The sequence below is a fragment of the Ciconia boyciana genome, chromosome 10 (assembly GCF_034638445.1).
Source record: "Ciconia boyciana chromosome 10, ASM3463844v1, whole genome shotgun sequence".
Lineage (NCBI taxonomy): Eukaryota > Metazoa > Chordata > Aves > Ciconiiformes > Ciconiidae > Ciconia > Ciconia boyciana.
This window is the reverse complement of record NC_132943.1, coordinates 41,894,170-41,913,393: the sequence shown is the minus strand read 5'-3', so window position 1 is coordinate 41,913,393 and position 19,224 is coordinate 41,894,170. Positions and strand designations below refer to the sequence as shown.

At 48.6% G+C, this 19,224-nt stretch overlaps 1 long non-coding RNA gene across 1 annotated transcript in view; it reads left to right on the top strand.

Annotated features, from left to right (window-relative positions):
- The window catches only part of LOC140657745 (uncharacterized), a 98,587-nt gene that overhangs the window by 26,617 nt on the left and 52,746 nt on the right, over positions 1-19,224 (top strand). Inside the window, exons 9-11 of the long non-coding RNA XR_012044468.1 lie at positions 7,852-7,983; positions 16,467-16,740; positions 17,808-18,098. This is a non-coding gene — a long non-coding RNA (uncharacterized lncRNA). The remainder of the gene's footprint in view (positions 1-7,851; positions 7,984-16,466; positions 16,741-17,807; positions 18,099-19,224) is intronic.

Sequence of the window (19,224 nt, the reverse complement as noted above, 5' to 3'; positions counted from 1 at the left end):
GACCTGCTGTTGACTGGGACCCTGGCCAGAGATAAGCCAGTACCCAGACTGCACCCCACACCTTGGCTCAGGCCAGGAGCCATACTGGTACAGGTAGAAGCCTCCCGTCACCCTGCGGTGGGTGAACCTCCGGACAGCGGAAGCTGAAGTACCTCCAAGCTGAATGACTTGATCTTAAATCAAGCCTTGCGAACTGGGTTCATTCTCCTTAGGCGCTTTCCCCTGCTGCCAGAAAAGCTTTGGGACTCTCTGCCGCTTGACTGTGTCTTGAATTCTTCTCGGTCCTCCCGTCTGTGTGTGACCCTGAGTGGTCACCAAGCAAAGGGTGATTCAGACTTCTTTTTGTCTCAACCTACAGTCTTGAGGGCTTAAGCAAGGCCTTTCAGGCAAGGTCAACGACAAAGATTTGAGGAAGGATTTTGCTGTGGAGGATCACACTTGGTTGCTATCTTGATTAAATTAAACTAAGCATTGTGCATAATGAACTTATGTAAAATGAATGCTCTCAACTTCCCTCAGTGCTTTATTAGGTGTTTTAATTGTTTTACACCCTTTTCTGCATGTTGTCTTAGATTTGCTTAACATCAGGAACTTTGTCTTCCTTTGTACAATAGTCGGTGGTGGGTTTTGACTGGTGGGATCTTGGCACCAGTCTTCTGCTTTGGGAAATGCATCAGACCAGCCCCATGAATGGGCCAGAAGAAGTTGATGACGTTGCTTTGCCCAGAGGCTGCTGCAGCGGAGGAAGTCTGATCACAGACTTCAACAGGCTTTGGATCAAGTCTACAAGAAAGCTGTTCTGAAAAGACAGTGTCAACATACTGCTATTTCCTGCAAAATCAGCCTAGCTTGGAGCAGGAATCGCAAGATTCCTTGTTCAGAGGGCTCTAATCAGTCCTTCTTCTGGCCTGTTAAGTGGGATCCGACCCGTAAGCTCTATGATTACAGCAGATACCAAAGACCGATGTAAGGGCTGAATGACTCCTTTTATTTATTTTAAGCATTGCTTCAAGTACAAGGTTGGTCAAAGTAGCGCTGGTGGTGGAAGAGCAAAGAACTTATGCCTCTCCACATGAAATGTTACTTCAATTTCCAGCTACTTCCTACTTGGGGAGATATTGTTTGCAGATGGTGCAGTCACAGCGCGGTTGCACGCAGCTCCATTATTACCAAGATGGATTTATTACTGCAGAGAAATCTTTCTGCTATCTTGTTTCCCCTCTTCCCTCCCCTCTCCCCACCAACGTGTGGAATGGTTCTGCTCAAAATCCATCCAGTGGCAAGATGTAAAAACTCAACATCTATAAACTTGACAGACTGGTTTGCTGTTGTTTTCTTTAAATCCCAGCCTAGGCTTGGCATGGTGGACAAGAAATGCCTGGTGCATCTCCAGAAATGCCTGGAGATATTTAGTCCTTTTGGGGCCAGATATGGAGAGATTCTTTTCCTTGGAGGAAAAGCAGTTGCCACGTCAGATAGCAGCCTAGATGTGAGGTGTGTTGACCTCTGTCACATCAAACCTCTCAGAAGCGATGGAAAAGGAAAAATACTCAGCATTTCAGAAGGAAGGGAAGTTGAGTTGCTGCCTCTGACTGCTTTGCTCACCTGCTGGCATGAGTTGGTTTATCTGCTTGCCCAAGACCAACTGGTAGAGGACAATACCCGAGGTAATTGAGGAATTTTTAAGAAATAATAAAGGGTATGGGTGTAATGCCACGAGACAGACCAGAGCCGGCAAGAGCTACCTGGGAATCCTAGGAAAGGGCCCCTCCACCTCCTAGTGTGGCCATGCCTGAATGGGGCCAACATCTGACTATGGCTTCCCTTGCGGCCACCTATGAAGACGCCCATTTTTAGGCTCCTGTCAGCCTGCCCTGAAAGCTGGGACAGGTCCAAAACACCACTCTACGTTCAAGCCAGCTGGGACATGTCTCACAGGTGAGATGAATTTCTTCCTGGCCACTGTAGTGGAGAAAACCCAAAGCATCTGAGAGAGCCATGACCCTGAAAGAGCAATTTTCTCCTTTTCCACCCAAAGCAGAGGTCAGGCAGACAGCAGTTATGCAGGGTTAGAGCTCCAGGCTGGGTTACGTATCTCAAGCAGGTTATTTCCGAGTCTGCGCAGGTCTCCGTGCCCTGGTTACGCTCACTTACATTTCCAAACTTTCTTGGCTAGCAACAGTTATTTTTGAAACAGCATCCACGGAAATTATGGTCTTGCTTCAGTGCACGCACTTGCACGATAGCTGGTTATGGCTGTATCTTATCCGTAGCTCTTTAAATCTAGTGGCCTGCATTTCAGTACGTTTCATTTATTAAAATTAGGTGAAACATAACTCTTTCCATAAACGATCGCTTTTTTTCTTAAGACCTGCTCAGTGATTTTGTCTTTTTCTTTAAGTCAATATTTCAATTAACTTTTTTTTTTTTTTTTTTAAGGAATATGTACTAGTTATTTATGTGTGTACAGACCATATTTGTATGGGTTTGGTGCTGATCGGCTGCATGTGTGTTTACAATAGCCCGTGTATTATCCCAGCCGGCAGCCTAAAAACACTTCCAAATTATTCCACATCAGAAGCAAAGAGGGTTTGGATAGACTCCTAGGGGAAAGTCTTGAAGTGGTGCCCAAACCTCAGTCCCAGTGCTGTAAGTCAGGCACGTGGCTGATATTTTATCCACCCCAACTTGGACTTTCGCAAGCTGTTTTGTTTGTGGAGGAAACGGCAACTTGGGAGCAATTTTCATCAGTGATTTCTTGGAGATGGGCTTCCTCCTTTCCTTTGTCCTCTTTTCCTCTCTTGACACACGCGCTTGCACTCTGCCCACGTTTCCTAAGAAATGATGGAAAATATGTGCACGTAAGCACAACGGCTAGGCTGTACTAAAACCCCTCGGTGGATCGGGACTGACCTGGTTACAATTTGTGCCTTTGGAGCGATGCTGATTTTATGCATAAAACACTTGAATGACTGTAGGCGGATGTGCACTGGGGATTTCAAGTTCAGCTCTGTCACGAAGGTTTGGTGTTTGCTGCTAACTTCAAAGTGGGCTGGGAAGTTCAGACCTAAATGGTGCTGTAATAAAAAGCTGGAAATGCTCCAGTAAATGCTCCAGACTTTGTCCTCATAAGTGTCATGAAGGTAACGATCGAAGCTTTTAGACTGCAGCTTCTGTGAAGGACACACAGGAGGAGAACTGCTGCTCCTCGGGGTCCTCAGCTCTCGGGCAGCTCTGTGGCGTGGCTGCCCTGGGAGCGAGCACTGCAGGTCTGAACTTCACAGGCAGTGCCCTAGGACGTGGTGTCCCAAGTCAAGTGTCTCCCAGCCAAGCTGAGCCCTGCAGCTTGGAGAAGCAGCTGCCCTTTGGAGCAGACAGCCCACCCTGAACTCCCATGAACGACCCAAAATCTGCAGTGGTCATTGAGGAGAACGTGAGTCATCAGTTCCGTAGCTGTGTCTCGGGTCAGCAGTGGCCAAGGATGTCAGAGAGGACAATCCTACATCATTTGGGCATCAAACATCAAAAAAAAGCAGTGTCGTGCCGTCTCAAAAACAACCCCCTGCGGTGTGATTTCAGGTCTTGAAATACCAGAGTTCTTTGCTTTTTAGCTGGACTAAAGATGACGTTGTTTTCCAAAAATGTTGGCATTATCGTGGCTTGGAAACTCAATACCTGAGCCAGCTCTGGTCTTGGACCTTCAGTTACTCATATAATAGCCCACTTCACTGCTGGAGTAAAGATCACTTTTAAAAATGTAATTTAAAACCAGCACACGCATTGATTTAGGAATGCAAAATGATTTTATTACTATCCCATCTCAAAACCTTTTCCTTGACTGTCTGCAATTCTGAATTGCAAAATGTATTACAGAAACGCATTCTGTCATACTTTATAATGTGAGGTAAGACATTCTGTGGTTGTTGTTTGTCTCAAAAAAGATGTAAAAAATCCAGAGCAATGCAAGAATAAGATATACAGTGTCAAAGCTAGAATCAGGTGCGTAACGTTTTGCCCATCTGAGTATTGGCTAAAGGGTTGGGGGGAGGACGTGCTTTGGATGGGATGGACTACGAGGTGTCTTTCTTACAGAGACTGGCAATTCCTTGAGTTGAACCGCCTTGCAGAGGTCATGCTCTGAGGCTGAGAGAAAGACCTACGCTTCTCCTTCCTAGGTGGCACGGAAGTTCAGAAGAGCGTGCACGATGCATGTGATCACTTGACTCCAGGATCTGGAGCTTTCAGACTCTTGTCTTTTCCTCTGCAACTTTATAAAAGAAATTCAGGAATCTGGCGACACTGAATGACCTTACAGAGAAAAGCAATAATCGCTCTGGAACTTGGGCCAATCCTTTTCCTCATTAGGGCAATGAAGCTTTTATCGCTCCTGCAGTAATGATGCATTTTTAAAGCATTTCACACCTACTTTAAATCTCAGTAAAGACCATGAAACGTCTTTGGTCGTGGCCACATGGTATCTATTGTTAAGCAGACTGTTAAAATGAATCAACCCAGATTAAGCAGCCAAAATTACCACTTGCTATCGCTCGCCTGAATCTGTTCCCTCAGAGACAGCCTCGTAAAGTGGCTGAATGCTGATTAAACACTTCTCCGCCAAGTGGAGTCCGAAAAATTCTGGCAAGAATTGCCTGTAGAAAGCATGGGGAAAAAATGTGCGAGACGTAAAAGGCTCGATGCGTCGGTCTCCTTGAATCCAAACCGTCCCCTGCCGCAACCCCCTTTGTTAGCGAGCCTTCCATCTGCCTGATGAGAGCTTCTGTATCCTGGCCCTGAATTTCCTTGCTCTCTCCCCGAGGGCGTTATCTTGCGAGTTCATTATTACCGCTGGCTGTAATTCACACTCCAACACACAGCGCTATTAGCAAAAAAAGATTAAAAAAACCCCATCGGTAAATGGCTTTGATTTGCGTCAGAGCTCAGACTGGAGGCTTAAACTCTTCCTTGGAGGCAGCCGTCCAGGGCAGGACTATGGGAAGGAAGCTCAGCCCGTGTGCCTTCAAATGCACTTGTTGGCGGTGGGGGGCAGGAGGATGAGGGGCAACTTGCTTGTGACCTTTCCTACGGGGCTACTTAAACAGAAGCGTCTGGTCCACCTCTGAAAGGTCTGTTTGACCTCCGGGCAGGCTGGATCCGTGAGTGAAAGGGTGCTGCTTTGTGCCAGCTGAGCGTGCGGCTCCACGGCCTCCAAATAAAGCTCGTGGCTTGTGGAAAGCTGAACGGAGAGTAGCTGTCTTGCTTGCTGGAGAACGTGGCTTTGATTTCCCCTTCCACCACTGGGCTGGTTGTTCTTGAGCCGAGGGATATACCGAATTTAGCCAGTCTGCTATGTTACTGCAACTCACTTCCAAAAAGAAAAATCAATGCTTTGTTTAGATTTTCCTTTTCGGCCTCCTTCCTCCTCTCCTTTCCCCTGGTCTTCCCTCTCCCCCTCCCTGAAAGCATGCACATCAGTCAGTCTTAAGGGAGCAATCACGCTTGTTCACAATGAAGGAATTTAATCTCCTGGTAACTATAGATGGAAAATCACAATATTGGGAATGTTTTCACTTGAACAGGGGGGCATTCCTGCCAAGACTTGGATTGTCTTGGAAGAAGCAGAGTGCTGTCAGGATCACGGGATGCTGAGCTGGAAAATTTGGGGGCCAGATCCTGTGGCTGGAGAAAGTGGGTGCAATGCCACTGACTTCAGCAGAGCTCTGACTTGTGTCAGCTGAGGATGCGGCTCCTGTGGAACCGTGCTGGCAGCCCGAGAAATGCTGCTGGGTGAAGGCTTGCCTCTCACAACACAGCAGATGATGGCTGAAACCCAGCGATCTGTTTAATATCGTGTACTGTTCCCGCTCTGCGTGGTCTGGCCCTTCAGTCCAAATGACATCTGGTGGCAATAGTTGCTTGTGACTTCTTTGTAGTTTTGTTAAAAGCAAATAACTTTCATGCAGGGCTAAGGGAGGAGCTACCGTCTCAGCTGCTGGACGTGCCGTGCAGCCCAAAGCGGAAGAAATAGAGTGAAACACAAAAGTGACCACGGACTATAGATCTGCGCCTCGTACGAGGCCTGTCATCTTGCAACTCGCAGTAATTTTCTTCCCCCCGCAGCAAAAACTTGTGCAGAAGCTGGTCTGAGGTGGATGTAAAACTGGTGCCCGGCGCTTTGGTCAATGAGATCAGCCCTGGCTTCTCCTGCCCAGGTGGCTGCCGCCAGCTCTGCCCAGCCACAGGGCTTGCAGCAGCTTACCCAGCCGAGGGGACTTGAATGGACCCGATGCTAGAGCCGGGAATAATTCTTCAGTTGCGCTTACACTGGAGTCATTTATTTTGGCAGGTCATGGTTTTTACTGAAAATAGGCTGTATTGAAACAGGGACCGCAAGCAACCGTGCCACTGGGGCTGCTGTAGCTGAAGATGTGCAACTGCAGAGGTTGCTGTGGTTTAGGTTGTGCCCCCTCATTTAGCTGAATCAGGGCAATTCGTGTGCTGAGTTGCAGCCGAGCTGAGAATTTATCTGTTGGCCTGGGCTTGTCGATCAGCTCCAGTGACCTCTGGGAAGGCAGCAGGGGGTGAAGGGCGTTGCAGATATGCAGCCACCCTCCAGCTCTCCAACAAGCCAGCGGTGCTCGTCTCCATCCTTTGACTGGAAGTCCTTAGCTTCGCAAATGAAGTTGAAAAATCGATTCCAGTGCCTTTTTGGGAGCCATCCCAAATAAAATGGGGCTGACTTGACGTGAAGGTGGGAGATGAGTTTCACGTGGGGCTTTGCTTCCTTTCCACCGCTCTGGTATTGCTGTCCTTTCAGTAAAGCCGCTGTGGTTCTGGGGGAAAGGCTTAAAGGAAGAGGGGGACAAAACAGAAAAAAAAAAAACCACAAAAAAAACAACCAAAAAAAAGATGGAAACTGCTCTTCTCTAGGGTGTCACGTGGTAGAGGAGGACTGAAAAGCCCTGCTCCTGACAGCCGGCACGGACCCTGGCTAAATGGGATCACACAGGGCTCACGGCAGTGGTGTAGGTTGTGTAGGTGGGAGCAGGACGTCTTTCTGAAGACAGGAGGCTTCAGGAGCTTGATAGTCTTTGAAGTATTTTTAATTCCTTTTAACAATTTGCCTGCCCTTTGTTGGCAACCAGCAAGTTGGACCCTGGAGAGAAAAGTATCTCGCTGCTTGGCAAATGCCCTGAGAGCCTGGCCTAGCTTTTTGTCTGAGGCTATCAGAAGGCTCGCTTCTTCCCTGCCGTCATCTTTTGGCAGGAAAAAGCGGTGGTGGAGCCCTGGGAGATGGCACACTGGCTCCATCGGCGGGGCCATCCAGCAGGTCTCTGCAGCTGGAAGCCAGGGCAGTGCTTGGGTCTCTGCCTGCTCTGCATTACCCTCCCCGAACCTGGGGCTCGGGCTCGGCCGTGCAGGGGGGCTGGAGGCTCCCACAGCGTGCACGCCAACCCTGAGGGCTTGCGGAGCAAATTCTAGCAGTCTCTAGGGCTAGTTGGCATTTCTTAGGGTCACACCAGCCCACCTCAGTGAGCAGTTCTGCCTTGCGTTTGACTTTTTTCCAGGATGCCAGATTTTGGAGGTTGCAAAGAGGCAGAAAATCTGCAAACTTTACTAAAGAGGAAAACATTTAATGAAACTCCCAAACAGTGCATATTTTGTGGTGCTCTGGAAATGCTCCTGGCGTTCCCCGGTGTGAACAAGCGAGGATGGGCTAGCAAACTCCGCGGCACCTGCCAGATGCCATATTCTCTTCTAACTCCAGATTTTATGAATACAACTTCACTCCAGGCCGAATATCCCAGCAGAGCTATTGCCTTATTAAATAGAGATGTAACTCATCTGTTCCAGCTCTCTGCAGCTGAGCTTAGGGAATTATTCAGTGGAGGCTCTGGTCTGCAGTCCCACGGCGTGGCAGTGACCTGTAGTGAGGAAAACTGGAGGAATACTGCAGTTGGGTAACTCGCCCCAAAAGAGAAAGAGGTAAGCAGAAATAACAGATCCTTGGTAATAGATTTCCTTATTTTCCAGATAAACACCAATTCTCTCTTTATTTCTTCCAAGCTCTGCCTCAATATCTTATATCCTTTGGAATTTGCTTGGCTGGTTGCATGTCATTACATCTATTTTATGGTGTTGTTTTTATCTGTTAAAAATAGATTTTTAAAAGCAGGTTTTTCTTTTTCTTTGTCTGCGCTTCGCCTCATAAAAGAGTCCTTGCCAAGTGTTTAAAACCCTGTGTCAATCAGTAGTGTTTTCTACCTATGAAAAGGAGAATAATTTGAATTCAAATGTGACTTCAAAACTTAGAGTTTTGGGGTTTTTCCCCCAGGGTTTGAAATAGGTATAATTTTAAGAGTGTTTCTTATAAGTACTTGTGTCAAACTAAGTTGTAACTACAATTATTTTTTTTTAGCAGAAAGTTGAAATTACTGATAATGAGACTTTTGGACAGCTTCACTTGAGACATTGATACTTTGGAAGCTGTGAAAAAACTGGGAAACACTGTCAACCTTTTTTAGCTGCTTAGTTAAAAAATAATCCTGATTCTGGGAAGGAGCTTATTTATCCCTAACGCCCTGTATTGCCACTGGTGATGGAAACCCATCCCAGGCTGCTGTGTGCTCTTCTCCTGGACCTCGCTCGGTAAAGGACTTGCTTCTGGAAGAGCCGTCGCACGTAACCAGAGCTTGTGGCTCTTATAACTTACTCAGAGCGAGCCAGCCTTGCGTTTTCCCTAGCAGGCTAATGCCATGCTAATTTAAAAACTGCACCGCTGAAAGGCAAACAAAGAGGAGGATTAGACCAAACTAGTTCCAGAGCACACGTAGTACATACTAATGTCTTGTTGAAACAGGAGAAGGCTGAAAAAATACTGCCCGTGCTTTAAAGAGAATGCAAGCTTGCTTTCTGAAACCTTGCCTCCTTTTGCCAATCAGATAGGGGGTATTCGGCATTGCTAAAGGAGCCAAGCTAATAGGATTATGGTTTATCACTTTGCAAAATAAAACTGTACCACTGGAAGAATACAGTTTATATAGGAATTGTGCTAAACCCTCAGTATGATCGCTGGACTCTCCTCCTGAGGTTGTTTAGGGGAAGGCGCTGAGCCTTGCAAATGTTTCCACATAGAGGACTCTGCATCTCCAAGCAAAAAAACCCTGAGCCACTTTACGTCCTGAGTTTCGTCTCAGCCAAGCAATGGCATAAGCAAAGTCGGGCTTGGCGAGAAACAAAACGTGCACGTTTCAAATCTGGTGTTTCAAATGCAGCACGTCACAGATCTTCTTGTATTGACCTAGCTGCATACGCCGCGCCTGCTGCACGACAGAAAACGTACAGTCCGTCGGATTTTCCCCAAACGCTGCCACCTTATTGCCCACCGCCAGATGTGGGCAGCGGGGTCTGCAAGCAGAGGAGGAAAACCGCTGCAGCAGTCGTCTCTAGGAAGAAAGCCTCTGCGGTAGTCATCTTGCCTGATGCCACGCGTGTCTGTCAAAAAGCTGTAGCGTCCACTCGTGTTCCTCCGTCTCTGTAGCTCTGCGGTCTCCCACCGCTCCCCCGCTCCGGGCAGTGACCGCCCCACTGTGCGGCAGCAGCACTGGGACCCCAAAAGGGGTTAAGGGATAGGAAACGCTTTCCTGCTCTGTGCCCGTTCCTGGCGGGTTTTAAGTGTAGTTTTACAGTTGTGTTTCTTTATCTTTGTTCCCTACGAAATCCCCTGCTATGCAGAACAGACAGCGCTGCCGCAGAGAGAGAGCTATCTCCGGAAAGAAAGAGTATTCACCCACCGCGGTCGCTGCGAGGTAGTAGAGGGGCTATCTCAGCAACCCTTAAACTACTAGCTCAGTAGCAGTTCCAGTGCGGGAAGAGCAGCTGTCGGCATAACATGCCTCTGTGGTGGGCTTGACGGGTGAGGATTTAACCCTCTCCGCTTGGTTTCCCTGTTGGTATGCTAAAGGTCTGGCTTACGGGGTCAGGCGATACGGCAGCAAGCTGAACGTAGCCTTTCGCTCCTTTCAGCCCTTCCCTCTCCTGTTTTGCTTTTTGCCAGCAGGAAAAGATTTGTAAGAGGGCATCGGGCAAAGGTGGCTTGCTTTAGCTCTGACACAGGCCGTGCAGACAGCTCCTTGGGGCTGACTCCCAGGACCACCAAAGTCAGTGGCATGAGTCCCACCATCACTTAAGGCTTTGCTGGGCGTGCTCCTAGCCGGTTATCGGAGAACACGCAGGCTGTACTTTCTGTGCTAGAAATTCCTGACGTTTATGGACTTTTGACTTTGTTATTTTTGGAAAACGTTAGCTATGGCTTGGCATCCTGCCTAATCACTCCTCCTGGAGTATCGGTAATTCGCTCTGTTTGGGGAATTTGGAGGCTTCCCCCCTCCTGTGTCCAATTTTTATCTACAGAACCTTGTACCAATCCAAGAGCTAATGGCGGTGCCAGTTTTCCATTAGAAAGCTAATAGTAATCCCTCCTTCTCGCTTTATCCAAACAAACCTGGTGTGCCACATTCCTCCTGTCTGCTCTTACAGTGGAGAAGCAGTCCCAGGAAAGCCTAAGTGTGATGTGAAAAGAAGCAAGATATGAGAGAGGGGAAAAGCTGGAGGTCTCCTGCCTGGGGAGAAGCTGGTACTCTGGTGCAAATATCTGGTGGTGTCGGTCCTGCCGCTCCCTTGGGTGGCAATTTGGGTGCAAATGCTCTAGTGAAGCTCTTGGAAACTCCCTTTGGGGTTCAGGGTCATTTCAAATCAGTTTTGCTTGGGTTTGGGTTTTTTGGTTGGGTTTTTTTTTTAATTTGCAGTGTGCGAAGGCCAAGCTGTGAAGCCCTGGGAGTTTGCTTCCCCTCGGGGACTCTCCTGGTCTCCCCACCCTTAGCTCAGGAGCAGCATTTAAAATCCCAGAGTTTTAAACACAAATGCGTGTGGATTCTTCCTTTTCAGTTCACAACCTTTAAAGAGGAAGTTTAGAAATAATTGTTTCCCCTTTTACAGAGAAAGCAGTGTTTCTCACCCGCAAGTCAAGAACAGAAGACTTTAAGATACAAGTATCAAAGGAGAGTTTTGAATTAAAGGACTTGGTGCTCTGTGCTTGGTGTTTCTCCCCCTCTCCCCTACCCTCACTAGGTCTCAGACAAGGCACTTGGGATTTCTCAGCATCTTCCTAAAGTCCGAGGCTCTCCGTGGCTTGTCCTCGCCAGCCTCACTGCAAAGCACCACTGTCCTGCTCAAGCTCTGCTGGCGCATAAATCGCTGGGATCTATGAGACGGGAATGGGATTCGAGGTGATTAAATAGTGGCTATCTGCTAAAACCAAATCTCAGCCGGCGGGCAGCAGATAGGGCTGAAGCATCTTCCCCTCCGGCCCGCAGGCGCCTGCATCAGTTGGACCTGCCATCAGCGCAGCCCGCATCCCGAGGGCTGACGTTCGCCTTGACGTACACCCCTTCCACCTCCCTCCTAACGAACGGGAGGTTGCAGGGTGCCTGTCGGGGCAGGATTTGCCCTTTAGTGTCAATAACTTCTCTAACGGCCTATTTACTCTTTCATCTCCCGGCCGCTACTGCTGATTTATGCAATTTGCGGTGCTGAGCGATGCGGCAGCTGCAGGGAGGAGGAGATGAGAACCAGAAACGCCGCAGGCTTCCTAGGAGACGCCTTCTCCAGTAATAAATCTGGGATGGAGGAAAGCCTGCTCTGATCCTCTGTGCATGCTCTGGTGTGGGAAAGACCCGAACACCCGGACGATGCTCTCCAAAAGGAGACGTTGCCTCTTTGTTTCTTTCCTCTGCGGCTTTTTGGGATGCTGGAGCCTAACGACTGCGTTGGCTGGAAGATGCCGTTGACTCGGTGATCTCCTAACGCATTCAGCTGTCAGCGGCTCTCACCAAACACCATTCTCCCTCCGTCACGCATGAGCACTTGTATGTGGAGCTCCCCAGGCGTGGGCTGGAGCCCGTGGGGATTACAAAAGGAACGGGGATTACAAAGAAATGTAATATCTGTCAAGCCGGAGACCGTGTGGCTCTGATCAGTGATTAGAGCCACACGGTGCGAGGGGCCGTACAAATTGCTACCGATGGAGATGTTCTTTGCCCTACAGATCTCGTGGTGCTTGGCTGTTAATCTCACCGTGGGGGCCCTGGGTCATTTCTGCCACCAGTGTTGAGTGCAGGAGATGTTTAGCGAGCTATTCCTTGTGTTGCACGAGTGAGGGTGATGGAGATGGTGGGCAGGATGCTTTTAGGGTTGGTTGCCTGGTGCCTCCTGATGCTGTGCCTAAGCAAGGTGTGCTCTTGGCGCTTGAGGCGCGCCCCGGGTAGATTGACAAGGTGGTGGGATGGAGACCACCTCGCCTTCTCCTCCTACAACAGGAAAGGGGATGAGGTGCCTCGCCGGGCGGGCCTTGAAAACTCATCTATTTTCATTATGTAAATGAAACGGGAGGACAGCAATAATGCCCTTTAATGGAGAAACACACCGACAGAGCACAGCAGAACTAATACCAAACAAATCAATTGTCGCTGTGACAATTCCCTTTCCCATTTTGTCTGAAATACCTACCGAGCACTCGCTGAATTTGCTTGCATGCTGAAATAACCGAGTAATGAACCTTTTTTTGCCAGGAAATGCTTTTTTTTTTCCCTCTAAATTGGAAGGCCTTCTCCCATTTGTGGCTTTCTCTATCACATTACCAATTTGCTTTCCCAAAGGAATTACAAGCTATATAGCAAAATCTCTATTTAGGGCAGCAGATAAACAAATGGAACATGCAAGTTATTTGAATTTTCAATGGGTTATAATACGCTGTAGAAAAAAAAAATAAAGAAGGGTTTTTTTTTGTTTTGGTTTGGTTTTTTTACAAGCTTCTTTCTGAGGGCACAAGCTGGTTTTTGGCATCTAAGCTTTTAACGTGGAAGGGAAAACCTGCAGCTGTTAGCACAGAGCCTGGCGAAGGGCTTGCTTTCTCTCCTTTGCAGTGTTGCAGGTCTCTCCCCTCCCAGGGCAGGTTTGCTCAGCTCCTCGCCCTGTCTCCTGGTGCTTCCCCACGACCTTCTCCAATTCTGTTGTACAAACGATGAGATTTTTCTCTGAGTGAAAAAGCGGTTTTATCTAAATGTCAGGCGGAGGTTTCGAGCGCGACCGCTCTGGTGAGGTTCGTGAGGAGGGTTTGCTCCCCTCTGACAAGGAATTGCTGTGGTGTTGGAGAGAAGAGGTTTGCTTTCGCCTGAAACCACCCGGTGAATTCTTCTGGGTTTGAAGTGTGGGGTTATATAGGGCCCAAGACTGTCCTTAGCAGTTCTAGCAAGGACCTCGCATTGCATGGTGATCCCAAGGAGACTAGGATAAAACCTACATCCTAGCCACAAACTTCCTACCTGCATCTGAACCAGGTGGGGCATCCGTATGCGTGTCTACGAATGGGGTGGAGACGGTCAGCATTGTGTCTTCTGCTGTCTGGTGAAAATCAGGAGACGTTCATTGGGACTGGGACTTAACACCTCCCCTTGCTCAGGACTGCTCAACTCATGTGCTTTAGAGCTGGCTGCTTGTGGTCTGTCTCCTAGCAAACCGTTCCTGTGCACAAGACGTAGACCTCTATCAGAGCAAGGCTGAAGACCTTGAGAACACCCCGCAGAGGCGTAGGGCATCCTCCAGGGTACGAAACTCTTCTGCTTGGGCGAAGGAGGGAAAATACGTCTCCTTGACTCCTGCGAAGGCGGTTTGGAGGTTTGGCAGTGAGTTAATAAAGTGTTAAACTATAGGCTCTCTCTGCTTTTCTTGAGAAAACAGCTGGCATGGCTTCAGTGCATAAGCTGAAGTTCAGAGTGAAGCAACCAAGAGGAGTTATTGCCCTGCTGATTTCTGGTTCCTGCATGCCTGCGGTGTATTAATTTCTGCGATAAAAAGAGAGGTGAATTGAAATGAAGAAAACTGGTGCAATCTCGCCTGAGCCCCGTACCTGGGGAGCCGTGTCCCATCTCTTCATGTGATGCCATGAGGCAGATACGGCTCATCCATCACTCTGAGGCATGCGTCCAAGCCTTCTAATTAGTGAATATAACCGGAGGTTTGGAGCTTAAACTGGTTCTGACCTGTATTTTTTAATTAAGGCATTTTTTAATATAACCCCTGCTTCAGGTCATCTGATAATACTAATCTGGACATAATGCCTAACCTTCTTAACCCGAGATTGTTACTTCTGCACTTTAATGCCAGCCTTAAAGAAACATTGCCCCATAAATTAGACGCCAGGTACTAAACAGGAACAGAACCAGCTGCGAATTCAAATAATTAGACGGACCCTGAAGATCGGCTCCCAGCTGACATTCTTCGGCCTCTCATAAAAGCGCAAAATGCTTACGTTCCCCTCGTTAATGCTGCCTCGCTCTCGTTTGGTCTGCTTGCCGGTAGGGTCAAAGGGGTGTCCCGTCTTCCTCTTGCCAACCCCGTGCCTGATAATGGCTCAAAACGAGCGGGGATAGTATCTCCAGATACTCTTTGGGATCGTCGTTTTCAGCTGGCTGACGGCCACCTATTCCACTTGTGTCTTGGAGAGCAGAGATTTTTGATAAGCGTAAGAGCGCTGGGGAGGAGACTCTTGTGCCTATCAGCAGACGGAACAACCGATGAAGTCAAGGGATTAACAAAAGAAAACCAAGCGCTGTGCAATTTTATGAGAGCCTTTTTTATGGGTTTTTACTTATCCTGTATTGTTCTGCGCGCAGCAATATCACGCTGAGAATCACAGGGAGAAATGCTAATTCAGTGTTTTTATATAGGGGAAACAGCATGCTAAGTGCATTCCTTAAGTCAGTCCAGAAACCGCCTCCTGCAAAAATTCATGAGAAGCACATGTAATGCCTTGTCAAGCTTGGCTCTTTTATCTGGGATAGTTAAAATATTTTCACTAGGGGAAGATAGGTTGCTGGGTGGTTTGTTTGTTTGCCTGTTTCTGGATACAGATCTTCCGAAGGTGGGAAAACACCCATCTTCTGTCTGACCGGCGGGAAGGTGCTCTCCAGTGCGGCCCCCGGGCATGGTTTGGGCTGTGATTTCCTGGGGGAGCCAAGGACAAAATAGATATGGCCGCTATTTTTTTCTTGCTTATCAATTCCAATAGGCTTCTTATGAGTAACCAGCACGGCATATCAGGCAGAGAAAAGACTTCCTCATCACCTCAAATACAATAAAAAGAAATTGAGGAGCGGAAAGAACAAACAATTTGACTGTAAGAGCCTCAAAACTCCAAATCGTTCCCACCAGTTCTCCAAAGTACAGTGTTTCAAACATTCATGGCTCAATTTACCACCTATTTGATGGGGGAAGTGTTTACGACACATTCTCTGCATTCCTTTACCAGAAGTGCTGTAAAATTGGACTTTTTCCCCCCGAATGTGATGCAGAGAATGACTCGCATCTGGAAAATTTACCTTACAGCTCAGCACTGAGCTCTTCTTACAGCAACTTACCTAAAGGACAAATCAGATGTGACCCTGTGCCTTTGCTGCCCTGCAAGCGTGGGTGTGCAAATGTACTATTGTATGCTTAGGGTTAGTTCGAGTCACGGTAATAGCAGAAATGGAGAGATATGGGCTCATGCGGAGGCTCTATAGGCTCTAATGGGGGAGAACTGGTTAAATCAACGTTAGGTCATGCCGAAGGGCATGTTTGCCCATGGTCATGGTTATCTATACTCGGGGTGGCAAGAGCGGGAAGGAGAAATTTGATGAACCAGTTGATTAGGTTATCTGGAGGCATGGAGAATGTTGGAAATGCGGTGATCAGACCACACACAAAATGTTTGTAACCTGGGCTGTAAGGACATGCAGGGAAAGATAACAGAAAAGCGTGGTCGGTGGCAGTGTGGTGAGTGGAGCTCCTCGAACTACTACTTGGAGGTGGAAAGATCTCGGAGGAGGATGTTGTAGGAGGGAGCGGTGCTGCTTCTCGCTCTACAGGGCACTTGGAAAATGTCCCTGGATGGTCCTGCACTCCTGGCCTCGCAAATCTGCCGCCTGGATCAGCCACTTGCACGCCACCGAGCTTTGGCTGTAGACATGTCCTCAACCAAGCAGGAGAAGACCCAGCCAGGTACGGTGACGGCAAGCTGAAGTCATAAAATGGGTATTAGATTAATGCTTTGTAAAGATGAGAAGGTTTTAACCATGGGAATGGATGTTCAAAGGATCTGTGCGTTTTTTCTCAGCTTTGTCTCAAGCTTATATCCGTCATGCAGTGGCAGATTCCTCCTCAGCCCTGGGTTATTGGACTTGATGGAGGAATTTCTGGGTGAAAAGCACAACCCACTCTAATGCAGGAGGCCAGGCTGGGTGTTTCTAATGATTTCTTCCTGCTTTCAAAGCTTCTGATTAAATCTGTGTCTTTTCCCACAGGTTGGGAGCCGAGCCCAGAGGGTGAAATTCCATACGATTCACCGATTAATTCCACCTTCATTCCTGCAGGCTGCCTGATTGCGAGGTCTTAATTGGCGCAGAGAGGGGAATTTCTCCTTTCCCAAATACCTTCTCCTGTCAAGACAGTAGCCCCAGCTTCCCGTCAAACCTTCTACAACCCAACAGTGCTATGACTGCTCTTCCCAACTGGAGTGGAGTTGCTACCGTCTCTCCTGATGATATACGAGGGTGTCATGACTCGTTATGTCACGTCAGACGATGCGGCGGGATAATGGGACCTGATCGGATGCGGCAGCAGTCATATTGAAATTGAAGAAAAAAGGTTCTCTGTGCACCAAAGAACACATCTGTTTTGTGGCATAATTCAAATTAACTTGGGGGAATTCACTACCTCTCGGGTGTCTTCCATGGTGACATGCAGCATAGAAATGCAGTCTTGGAAAGCTTTTATGAAAGCTCAGCAGCCAGAGCGGTTTTAAATTGCTTTTGCCCTTTTTTTTTTTTTTGGTTAAAAAAAACCCAAAAAACATTCTGACGGCAATTTCCTACTCCTGACTGTTTCTACCTAATTTGCGCTTGCACTGATTGCAGTTTTATAAACAGGAATGCCAGGGCTACGTATCTCGCTACCAAGGGGGGAGATGTTTAGCTTTTCACCTTTCTCCCAGATGAAATGTGAATCGCCCGTGTTAAGCCCCTCCGCGTAGAGCGATGCTGGGAGACGAGAGAGCAGCCGTGCCTGCTGCTGCCCAGTCCCCTTCGCAGGGACCCCCCAGGAAATCCCCTGTATTAACTCCCTGCGCTCGGCTCGCACCCAGGGGAACGTGATTTAGGGGTCGATGTGTGCGAATGGACCTCGGGACTCTCCGGAGGGAGGCGAGGGTGCTATGGTGCAAACTGAACTGCTCCAACCAGGAGCCAGGCAAGAAGCATCTCAAGGGGAATTAAAACTTTAATCCCTAAGGATGCAGCAGAGAAATTCTTTCCAGGGTGGGTAGGCACGAGGTGGCTGCTGTTTGGTATCTTCAAGCCTGCTCTGGATGGCGGGCCATGCTTGCAAAGCTCGCTGTCTTCCTCTCAAAGACAAAGATGGATGGAGTGAGGGTCCAGTGGGGCTCTAAAGGAGAGGGTTTTGCCTTCTGAAAATATGTCCCGGTGCTAGCTGAACACACGGTTCCCCCAGCTGTCAACAGGCACTTTGCTGGTGGGAGCAAAATCATTCTGATAAATCCCCTATGGCAAATGTTGATAAAGAGCTCTCTAAGTACTTCTTTTTTTTCCTCTTAATCTTTACTGAAGTATATCTCTTTTCCCTTAAATCTGGAATAGAAGTTTTGAGCCTCTCCGAGTTTTGTAGAGATTGCAAAATCTGACCGATCCTCCCCACAGGAACATCTGGCAAAGAGGGATCCTCACAGCTCGATCGGGCAGTCCGCTCGGAGCGGGTCTCCCCCATGGGATGTTCACTACAGGTAGCTGCAGAAAATGGCCCCGTGCCTGGTCCTGTGGGTCTCACTTTGGACCATAACTCTGGGGAGATGGATTCTCTGCCACGGGCCAGCTGGATGAGCAGGAACGGTCACGTCACCTCCTGTGCCTCAGTTTCCCCAGTTGCTGGAATGGCAGCAATGATGTTCTTTCTTATGTGGCATTTCAAGACTCCTGAGCAGAGCCTGGGAGGTATGGTCATACTCTTCCTCTGAGCTTTCAAGGGGCCATGCAATTAAATTAAGCACTGAATCTTGCTAACAGCAGTACAAAATGCGTGACACTGTTGCAATTAGTCTCAGATTGCGGTACTACACGGGAGACGGCGTGGGCATTACTTACCGGAAACATACTCCAACCGTAACCCCAAAGCCATGTGGCTGGTAGAGCTGCCCCAAGGGAAGGGGCTCTCGCCTGCGGTTCTGCCTGGCGTGGCCGCTAGCTGCAGGGGGCTGGGGCAGCGCTGGGTGCTCGCTGTGGGGCTGCCCCGTCAAGGGGAGCGATGGGGCTGAGCAAGGTGGGACTTTGTCCTAATGATGGGGTGGAGCTGGCTCAGGAGAGGATGTAGGGCAGGAGCTGAGCCAGCAGCAAGTCTGGGAATGGGGATGGCGAGGGAGGAGGAGGAGGATGAGGATTTTATGGCTCTTTGTATTAGTACAGGGCTACTGAGGACATCAACTGAGCTTGCTTCTTGCTCTTCCCGTCTCCGTGCTGTCTCAGCTATGCCTGTCTCACCTAGGCTACACCTCACTTTTTCCTGCTTAGGTTAATGAGCATAGAGAAGGGAAGGACAGCAGTAATCTTTATTAGAGGGGAAGCGGTGCTAATTAGCTATGGAAAGCAAACATCCACAGCTCAGGAGGCAGGCAGAAAGCCCCGACACAGTCGGGGCCACCCTATTTATTGCCCAGCCCGTGGTGTGTCTGATCACCTGCACGTAGGAAGGCTCCGTGTACGCGTGCAAGCTAAGGCTGAGCTCAGCACAGAGAGCAGGGATATTGCTGTGTTAGGAACTGGGGATCTTTTAGAAATGAGAGGAACCTGTGCAGTCCTAAATCCCACAAGAAAAGATGCCTTTCTGGATTGGGTCCTGGTGGTATCCAAGACCTAGGTCAGGAGGTGTTGGTCCAAGAGGTGCTCAGTAGTAGCAAATGCAGCGGGGCCCCAGGTGTAGGGGCCAGGTGCTTTAAGATCTTTAGCCTCCCAGAAGAGGGTGATGAGAGCAAGACAGCATGCCATTTCCCCAAAAAATAAAGCTTTGGTGCTCCTATGTCTTGAGCACTGAGGGCACTTCTTGCTCCCTGCATCTGAGGAGGAG